This window comes from Rhinopithecus bieti, unplaced genomic scaffold (assembly GCF_001698545.2).
Source record: "Rhinopithecus bieti isolate Rb0 unplaced genomic scaffold, ASM169854v2 scaffold_24982, whole genome shotgun sequence".
Classification (NCBI taxonomy): domain Eukaryota; kingdom Metazoa; phylum Chordata; class Mammalia; order Primates; family Cercopithecidae; genus Rhinopithecus; species Rhinopithecus bieti.
In genome coordinates this window covers 62999-73753 of record NW_016811565.1, presented here as the reverse complement: position 1 = coordinate 73753, position 10755 = coordinate 62999, and the positions used below count along the sequence as shown (strand labels likewise).

The window sequence follows — 10755 nt, the reverse complement described above, 5'->3', positions numbered from 1 at the left end:
TTTTTTTTTTTTTTTTTTTTTTTTTTTTTTTTTTTGAGTGTGAGACAATGCTTTTCTAAATAACTGCAAGATAGAATCCCCTTTCCAGTTCTGGGTTGGATATACAGGGAGCCACAATCCTGACCACCATTTTAAAATAATGACATAGGGCCGGGCATGGTGGCTCACAATCCCAGCACTTTGGGAGGCCGAGGCAGGCAGATCATGAAGTAAGGAGTTTGAGACCAGAATGACCAACATGGTGAATCCTTGTCTTTACTAGAAATACAAAAACTAGTTGGGCGTGGTGATGCATGCCTGTAATCCCAGCTTCTTGGGAGGCTGAAACAGGAGAATTGCTTGAACCCAGGAGGCAGAGGTTGCAGTAAGCTGAGATGGTGCCACTGCACCCCAGCCCACGTGGCAGAACGAGACTCTGTCTCAAGGAAAAAAAAAAGAAAATCATGACATAGTTTATATTTAATTGTGTAATGTTTTGATGAGACAAGTATGTAGCATATCAACTACTGGAAGAGACAGTAATACTATAAAAGGATTGATTCTGTTCTATGTTAGGAATACCCTGCCCAAACAAAAGTATATAGGGGTGCATAGCACAAATCAGGACTGTATCAGTAATATTATTGTGCAAGGAGAGGGTGTAGTTGTCACCACTATAAATGTAATCACTTTTATTATGAAAGAACCCATTCAAAAAAGGGAAGACCTAGTTTCCAAATTTGGGTATGCACAGGGCCTAAAACTTGTTCCCCTTTTGATTGTAATATTTGTCCTGAAAGCCCATACTCTGACCAGGTGATGGAACTATTGGCTGGGCTCCCAAATCCAATAGTCTGACTTGCAGACATGGGATCTCCAAGGGGTCCCCAATCAAGTAAGGTGCCATTATCAAACAGGTCCTTGGCACGGCACAGGTTGTCTGCATGGGGACCACCGGACAGCCTCAAACTTATATCGCCAGTCTTTTCTCGGATGGCATATAGGAAGATCAGGCGTTTGTATAATTTCATTAGAAACCTCAGTAAGATTACTCGTAACGGCAGAAATAAAAGTCAAGTTTGTGGGCTTAACATCCCTTTTGAGCTGATAGTAAAGATACTCCTGAGGAATGTGAGGAAAGTGAGGAAAGTGAGTACACTTACGTGCCAATGTAGAGAAACAAAGAGGAGGATTGCTAGACAATAAAGTCAAGGAGTCACTAAGTTTAATCCATCCCAAATTTTCAGTGATGGAGTAAGGGGCATCCATCGACTTCCCATCCAAGAAGTATTATTAGATGACAAAGGTGGGTCAGCATCCCACCACATAATAACATTGAAAACCAAGGGATTCAGAACATGACTCCAATAAACATGTTCTTGAGCTAAGCCCACCTGGCAAAGAACAAGAATTACCAGCCACTCCAACATCCATGTCTGTCTGACTTTCTCAGAAGCTTCCCCAATTACCGCCAGATACATACGAAACTGGTTCTCTGCAGTTGCAGGGGCTCCCATGGATGCAAGCCAGATAGTTCCCTGTTGGTCCCTATCTGGGTAATGTCAGGTGCTGTCCCCAGGTAATGTCAGGTGCCTTCCAAATCATCACTGTCAGTTTTGGTCGATTCTCCAACGACAGGTCCTTCATTATCAGGAGGGGCTTTCTTCAGTGGTCTCTAACTCATAATATGGTTTCACTCATTTTATGGGGATCCATTCTAGTCCCGTAGTTCATGAAACACAAACCGCACCTCGACTCCATTGCAATGCCTCATAAAGTCCCTCCCAATTCCCTGTACAAATGTCTCAAATTAACACCTTTCGTTCTGTGACCTCAACCAGTTTCATCCTACGATCAATAACCATCTGGCCATCTTGTCCAATATTCAAAAAATTGAGAGTAAGATTTTTGCTCTTTGTTCTCGAGGAGAGAGCTCCCATATTCCCTTTTTCATGTATTAAGATATATTTTAAGGGTTTGATGAGCTTGTTCAACAATGGCCTGACAGGTCGAGTTATAAGAAATACCAGTTTTGTGTTGTATGTGCCAAAGTTGCAATGCATTCAGAAAACTAGTGCTAAGATAGCAAGGACCATTATCAGTTTTAGTAGTCTGTGGCGGGCCTAAGGTCATAATAGATTCAAAAAGATAAGCAATTGCATCTTTAGTTTATTCTCCAGTCTATGGAGTCACGTATATCAGGCCCGTATAAGTGTCCACAGTAACATGGAGAAATTTAAAGCATCCAAAAGGTGAATGCTGATAATACCAGTTTGGCAGGTAGCATTAGGTACCAGACCTCATGGGTTGGCACCAAGTCCCAGTGATAAAAGGGAGAGAGAATGCTGTTGGCAATCAGGACAAGTTTTAATAATCATGCAAGCTTGATCAAGCATTAAATGAAACTGTTGTTTAAGACTGTGAGCAGGCTGGGCACAGCGGCTCACACCTGTAATCCCAACATTTTGGGAAGCCGAGGTGGGTGGATCACCTGAGGTCAGGAGTTCGAGACCATCTTGACCAATGTAATGAAACCCTGTCTCTATTAAAAATACAAAAATTAACTGGGCATGATGGCATGAGCCTGTAATCACAGCTACTCGGGAGGCTGAGACAGGGGAATCACTTGAACCTGGGAGGTGGAGGTTGCAGTGAGCTGAGATCATACCATTGCAGTTCAGCCTGGGCAACAAGAAACTCTGTCTCAAAAAAAAAAATGAAACTCTGTCTCAAAAAAAAAAAGACTGTGAGCATTCTGATGAAAGAAGGAATGATCAGCTTGAGCTTACAAAAATGCAGGAGAGTCTCCAAACCTCATCTGTGTTTGTACCAGAGCATCAGCTTGAGTGTTCCCTTCTGACAAGGGACCAGGTAGCCCAGAATGAGAGCGAATATGTGTGATATAAAAAGGTGACAATGGGGGCAAAGGAGCTCATGTATTGTGAAAAACAGGGTTAGCAGGGGTTCTTTAGTAATGCCTTTTAAATGTGGGAGATGTAAATGAGTAATACTATACACTGCATAAGCAGAATCACTAATTATGTTCATGTCTTAGTAAGGAAAAGTTTGTAAGACCAATATTAGGGCACCTAACTCAGCCTGTTGTGTAGTTTTGAAATGTTCCTGGATTTTGTGCTACCAATTTTGCATGGCATCTTGCCACACTGTAGCTGACTTTCCCATTTTTCTTGAACCATCTGTAAAGACAGTAGTGGTGTGAAGCAAGGGCTCAGAGACAACAATAGATGCAAATTTAACAGGCACAGTTTGTAAAAAGTTCAGGAGCTTAGAGGCTGGTAAATAGAAACTGATATTACCAATAAAGTTGGCCATTGCAACTTGCCAATCAAGATCACAGGCTAAGAGAGTATGAAATTGTCCCTTGCTTAAAAGTAAGAAAAGAGTAGCAGGGTCATATCCTGAAAATTGGATACAATGTTGGCATCCCTTTATGAGAAGCTATTAAATCTGTGGTCTCTTGTAGGTGTTTTGAGGGGGTTACAAGACAGGTAAAGCCACTCCAAAGGAGAAACATTTGTTTCAACTTGCCCAAGCATTCCTGTAGGGCTTTGAGGGGTATTAAAAATCAAAAGATCTATAGGTCTGTCAGGATCTAAACCCAATATGCACATTGGGCCAAGACTTGCTCCAGAGCCATAAGCTTTGCCTGTGCTAGCCAAGAGAGGTCTGGCAGTGAATTTAAAGCAGAGTCACCTTTCAGGGTGTCAAAAAGATTAGTCAAGTAATTTGTAGGAATGCCTAAATAGGGACGTATCCAACTAATCTCTCCTAGGACTCGCTGTCATGTATTTAGTTAAGTGCTGTGGAAGAATTATTTTCGTAAGTTGTGGCCTGAGTGTAGTAGATAAAATAAGACTTCCTATATAGAGCCACAGAGCCATCAGCTGGACTTTTTCTTGTGCAATAACGAGACCATATTGTGACATATGCTGTACTACCATTGCATGAAGTTGATGCAGTAATGACTGATGCTGAGCAGCTATCAAAATATCATCCATATAGTGGAAAATTTTTGCCTAGGAGAAGGATTGATGCACAGGAAGTAAGGCTTCATGTACATAAAGCTGACATATAGTAGGGCTATTCATGATCCCCTGGGGTAGAACTGTCCATTGATAACATTAAACTGGTTGCAGAGTATTATAAGTGGAAACAATAAAAGCAAAATTTTCTCGATCCTCAGGATGCAAGGGTATGGTTTAAAAAAAAATCTTTTAGATCAATTACAATAAGAGGCCAGTCTTTGGAGATCATAACCGGAGGAGGTAATCCTGGTTGCAAAGGCCCCATAGGAAACTACAGCATTAATAGCACAGAGGTCATACAATAACCTCCACTTTCCTGACCTTTTAAGAATGGTAAAATAGGAGTGTTCCAGGGACTAGTCCTAGGCTCAATGTGGCCAGCATCTAGTTGTTCTTGTACGAGACATTGGATGTGTTGCAATTTTTCCTTCTTAATGGGCCACTTATCCGCCCATACTGGGCTAGTAGTTTTCCACTTGGTTTTGATAATTTTCAAAGGAGCAGTGGTCCCTACCAAAAAGGCGGCAGGACAGAGAGGTTTAAGCCCCACTGTTCTAGGGCATCTCATCCCCACAGAGAAAATGGAATCTCTTCAGATAAAGGGCTGAACATGGGTGACCTTGCCTTCCGGGCCCAAAAGTGGATGAATATGCCTACTTAAAAAAAAAAAAAATCTGCTTTTTTATAAAACTTGATAAAAAATAGTATTTCAAACTGTATAGTCACCGGAAGTACACAGTTATCAAAAATGCACACACTTCACTTGGCATCTCCAGCACCTTCAGCTTTCTGTGCCTGGTCTGTTTTGGCATCTCCGTTTTCTGCAGGGTTATTCTCCTCCTTGCCAGCATCAGCTTTTCCCTTTTTCCCTTTGGGTACCCTCTCCCTTCTTTGCAGGGGCCTTTTTAGGCTTGGGCTCTGGCTTTGGAGGAGCAGGTTTAGCAGACAACCTCTCGGATCTTCTCTGTGGTTCGTCCTTCACCTTGGCTTTATCTCCTTTAGCATCCCCTTCAGCCTTTCTCTTGGGCATGGTGGCGACGGCGGCGGAAAGTAGGTGCTGGACGCCGGATGCAGCGGCGCGCGAGCTTTGGTCGGTCCGGGGGTCGTTCTCGCCTCTTCTTCAGAATATACCTACTTTTTAATGGCTGTTGATACCCTCCAACACCCATGATAGAATATCAGGCAGGAGAGGCCCAATCTGAAGGCCACTGTTTTTTAGCTGTTATAGTTTGATCAGCCACCATATCAATAATTCTCATAAACATAACTCCATTAATTGTTACTTCCAAGTATGGCCTATGACATGACACTGGAGTACTCCAAAAAACTTTCATCCCTGAGTGGCCGAATCCCGAGGCCCCACAGGTCTTCTGTTGAGCATTACCTTGAAGGTAAGAAATAAGAATAATCTGAGCAAGGCAAGTTCCTTTAGAGATGGTGTGGACCCCTGACACCTGTGCCATAATTTAATTTCTCCTAAATAGTCTGAATCTATGACTCCACGGAAAATTTGAATTCCTTTACATGTACTATAAGACCTTCTGATAATCAATCCAAATGTTCCTCTGGGTAATGGGCCATAGATTCCAGTAGAAATCAGCTGGACCCCATCTTGCTCTTTAAGCACCATGTCTGTTATGACTCCGAGGTCCAGCCCTGTGCTGCCAGAGGTGGCTGAAGAGAGGTTATGGTTGCTATTTCTGGTCCTGACTAGGAGGGGAAAGTCATTCCCCAAGTCTGGGAATTGGTGTTCCTCCATGGATTTTTCTGAGCGCTGGAGGTCTTGCCCCTCTTCCCGTTTCCCGATAATGGGTGTCCATCCTTATTAAATTTTGATTTTCACTGATTAGCCCAGTGCTTACCTTTGCTGAATCACGGGCATTCTTGAGAGGGTATTTTAGGGGCCTTTGATTTCTTTGGTACTCCCTTCTGTTGGCATTTTCCGAACATGTACATAAGCTTAGTTTTAGAAGTATTCTTCTCAGCATCTCTTCACCAAACTATATCAATTTTATTATTTATTTATGTATGTATTTATTTTGAGATGGAGCTTACTCTTTTTTTTTTTTTTTTTTTTGAGATGGAGTCTGCTCTGTGCCCAGCTGGAGTGCAGTGGCCCGATCTCAGCTCACTGCAAGCTCCGCCTCCCAGGTTTACACCATTCTCCCTCCTGCCTCAGCCTCCTGAGTACTGGGACTGCAGCGCCTGCCACGCGCCCGGCTGAGTTTTTTGTATTTTTTTTAGTAGAGACGGGGTTTCACCGTGTTAGCCAGGATGGTCTCGATCTCCCTGACTCGTGATCCACCCGTCTCGCCTCCCAAAAGTGCTGGGATTACAGGCTTGAGCCACCGCGCCCAGCCTGGAGCTTTACTCTTGTAGCCCAGACTGGAGTACAACGGCACAATCTCCAATCACTACACCTCCGCCTCCTGGGTTCAAGCAATTCTACTGCTTCATCCTCCTGAGTAGCTGGGATTACAGGCATGTGCCACCACGCCCAGCTAGTTTTTCATATTTTTAGTAGAGACGGGGTTTCACCAAGTTGGCCAGGCTGGTCAGGAACTCCTTACCTCAGGTGATCCACCTGCGTCGGCCTCCCAAAGTGCTAGGATTACAGGTGTGAGCCACTGCACCCAGCAACTATTTTAATTTTAAAAAGTGAGAAGTGGGGAGGGCTTTTTAATGTTTTATTCCTTTCTATTCAGTTTATCTTATCCTATACATAAATGGAATAAAGCGTGGTGTCTGTCCTAATGATATTTATGTTGTGGTGATGCAGGAATATCTGTGCTCCCAAGCAAGAGACGAAAAATCATGTTACCTGGGGCCCAAAGAGATGTTCAAGTTACATCTGTCAGGACTGATACCATAAGAGAGAGTCATCTTTTGAGCACAGTGAGATTTTGGTGAGTCATGTGGATGACATCAGAGACAAGCATTAACCGAACTTAGAGTCCTTATAAGACTTTCATATAAGATTGTCTTAGAATATGGTGGCCCAACTCACACAGAAGAGGATGGCTGTGCATCCAAGTGAGACTGATATTTTTTCTTAGGAGCAGAAATCTTAATGTAGGAGATGGCCACTCACTGATTAAGAGCATCATAATTCCTTTCTTGGACTTATTTTTCATGTAATTTCTTAGGCTATGCCCTTATGGAACTCTCTGGGGGTCAGATTGCACACTGTCTCCCTGAGTTGCGTAAAGTACAGAACAGCATGTCTGCACTCCAGCTTCTAGTGTGTACCAACTCAGCAGAAAACACATCCCTGTCTATTTGGTTTCAAAAGTACTTTATTTGCCATTAAAAAAAAAAGTGAATTAATATAGTAGAAACCCAAGGACTGCCTAGGGGTAGTAGCAGGTCTGTCATCACCAGAAGTATTTAAATGCTGGCTAGACGAATACTCTGTGGAAATGTTTCACTCGTTGTGAAAGGGGTAAAATAAATCTTTTTCTTGGGCACTGACAGATCTAGCGAAGATCCTACCATACAATAGATAAACAGCAACTTCTGTTTACTAAATAAACTTTATTTTCACAGATTACAGGTGAAGCAAAATATTGATACAACATTAAGGTATCACAAGATCACTTATGTTCTTTATGGGCTTTCAATTAAGAAATTACATGAAAAATAAGTCCATGAAAGGAATTCTGATGCTCTTAATTAACATCAGAACTGCTCTGATGGGCTTAAGCCATTGTGAAAGTCCTAGCTTGGTTCCTACCCAGAGTCTCTTCTCATGAATCCTATGCTTAAAAGTCAAACCGATAAAGCATCACTACATCAAACACAAACTTCAACACTCTTAACATTTAGGTGCAAATCTCATCTGAAAATCATTGAAAAGTTCAGGTCATCTACAAGAAATCTGTCCTCTGCATTTTAGTATCAGTAAATTAAAAGGAAAGCAGTAAAAGAATAAGAGAAAGCCATTTAATTATTTTTGTAGGTAAGAACATAACATTGGTTTATCAGTTACATAGTATTTTTCATGCTTCATCCATGCCAGGTACTTAATTTTTAACCAACTCGAACACATTACAAGTGGAGAAATAGCTAAAAACATGGAAAACATATACATAACTCTTTAAAGGGTAGAGAACATGCCCAGTTCATATACATTGCTTAATCCAGCATTCCAATCTCAGTAAGGCACCACCATCCACCCAGCTATAAAATCCAAGATCAGGAAATCATCTATCCCTTCCTCACACCATCCCATCAACAAGCCTCTCCTACCTCTTAAACCTCTATCAAATCCATCTGAGCCCCCATCTCTATTGTCACTATGCTTCAGGCCACCAATGCTTTTCAAATTTTTCATAAACTAGCCTTCTAACTGATCTTCTTCCAAACAGAAGGCCAATCATTATTTCCTTCTACCAGGTCTATTTACTACTACGGGTAGAAATAGTCCATAACATTCAAATCTCACCACAGTACTTCCGTACTCAACACTTTTTACAGCTTTCCAGAGCTCTTACAAGCCTACTCTAGCCCCAGCCTACTTCTTCATTCCTGCCATTCCCCTCATTCAGTGTCTTTTCTTCTTCCAAACACACTGTACTTCTCCCACTTCCCTGCACATCCACCTTTTCAACCTCAGCTTCTGTACCTGCTGTTCTCTGAAGGATTTGTTTCTCTTCCTGTCACCGTTCTTCAGATATTAGTTCAAATATCACTTCCACAGGATGCCTTCCTTGACCTGCATCCTGACATCCTCCATTCCTCTCCCATACACAAAGGCCAAACTTTACTTCATAAGTTCTTGTCATACTTGACTTTGAGCAGTTAACACTGATATCAGTGAGCTTTTCATGGCTGGATGAGTCTCTTTCAATGTGATATATCCTCTCTGATATTAGCAACTGTCTATCTTTGCAACAAGTAAGCTTGGTGGTAAAGACAGAACCTTCACAAGCAGATAATTGGATATTTGTGGAATAAATAAAAATGTGTAAATGTAAAAAAAATCATGGGAATGGTAAATTTGATAGTGAAAACCGTGTCTTTTAAAAGAGGCTAAATCTGATACAGAACTGTACTTAGAAAAAATAAATCGTAAAACCTTAATAAGCTTTTCAACACAAAATGGCTCTTGGAAAATTTATTTTGTGATTTAAATACAAATCAAATCCAGAGAAACACAAGTTAAGCCTCCTTTAAGTTACTCTTGGTTTACAACTTTTAAGTTGAGGGTTTTAACCAAATACATGTAGATTTAACTGATCAAATCACAGAAAACCTGTTTGAGATGTTAAACCATTATAAAACAATCCACTGAACCAACAATTAAAAGCTCTAAAGTAAAAGATAAAATGGCCTAAAAAACTATTTTCTGTATCATAGAGGAAAATATAGAAGCCTCTTCAGAAATAAAACTAAATTAGAATAGTATATCTAAATGTATCTGCCAGGTATGAATCTAAATTCTAGTTATCATACAAGCACTTATTAATCGATATTTACAGTTAGTAATGTATCCTTAATCAATCAGGCTTTCATCTTATATAAAAGGTACAAAGAATTTTTCACTCACAATGCTAGCATTTTCTTTGTTAAAGATTTAATCTTTGAAGAGAAAATCCATTCAATGGTTCACCTTGTGTTTCAGAATACCCACCTTATCTTCTGGGTATCTCTTTTATTTCTAAAAACATATGTACCTCTATTAAAAGAAAGTTAAAATTTTGATTGTATGTATTTAGAGAAGTGCTTTGTTGTTGTTTTTAACAATAAAGTACCAGGGTAAAATAACTTCCCCTGAAACAGTAAAATGGTTCTTTTATGAGTGTGATATATAATCAATTATTATCAAGTAGGTGCATTGCACATACACACATCAAGCAAGATTTATACCCTGCAGGTTTCTGGTTTTGTAATCAGTTTTAAAGCCAAGAAGTAATGGAATGAAGGGAAGTTAAAATTATATATAAACAAACACTTCTATTAACTCATACCACTAGTGAAACAAAACTCTAAATAAGTAGAGAAAATGAGTTCACACACTGAAGCTCTGAAATTTTCTGGGTCTTTTATCTGTGCGTTTATTTTTCCTATTGAATTTAAAGTTCAAACCAAAATCCACTAATAATGTTTAGAATTATTAAAGGCCACAGTATGACAGCTTTTAGTGCAACCAGGCATTAAGAAGCATTTTGTTTTCTCTTTAAGCTGAGCCAACTTTTATTTTAGAATCTCTGTAATTCAACATTCTTTCCCACCAAAGCACCTAAATCTTTTTCATGTAGCTGCAAATGACTACATGACAGATATGCCAAAGTTGTTAGTTTATGTCCACTTCCTTTACTGAATGTGTAGTGAAAGGCCTTAGTTTCCAATTTACATGTGGTTCTTCTCCAAGATCTTAAAAAAAATCTCATGCTTATATTAGAAATCAACATGCAAGTTCAGGCCCGGTGGCTTATGCCTGTAATTCCAGTACTTTGGGAAGCTGAGGGAGGCCAATCACCTGAGGTCAGAAGTTTGAGACCAGCCTGACCAACATGGTGAAACCCTGTCTTTACTAAAAATACAAAAATTAGGCAGATGTGGTGGTGGGTGTCTGTAATCCCAGCTACTCAGGAGGCTGAGGCAGGAGAATTGCTTGATTCCAGGAGGCAGAGGTTGCTGTGTGCCGAGATTGCACCACTGTACTCCAGCCTGGGTGACAGGTCATCTACAAGAAATCTGTCAAAAAACATCTCTCAAAAAAAAAAAA

At 40.6% G+C, this 10755-nt stretch overlaps 1 long non-coding RNA gene across 1 annotated transcript in view; it reads right to left on the bottom strand.

Moving 5' to 3' along the window:
• LOC108543506 (uncharacterized) overlaps positions 1-1706 on the bottom strand; it is a 3095-nt gene extending 1389 nt beyond the window's left edge. Inside the window, exon 1 of the long non-coding RNA XR_001889593.1 lies at positions 1425-1706. This is a non-coding gene — a long non-coding RNA (uncharacterized LOC108543506). The remainder of the gene's footprint in view (positions 1-1424) is intronic.
• Between the last annotated feature and the right edge of the window lie 9049 nt (positions 1707-10755).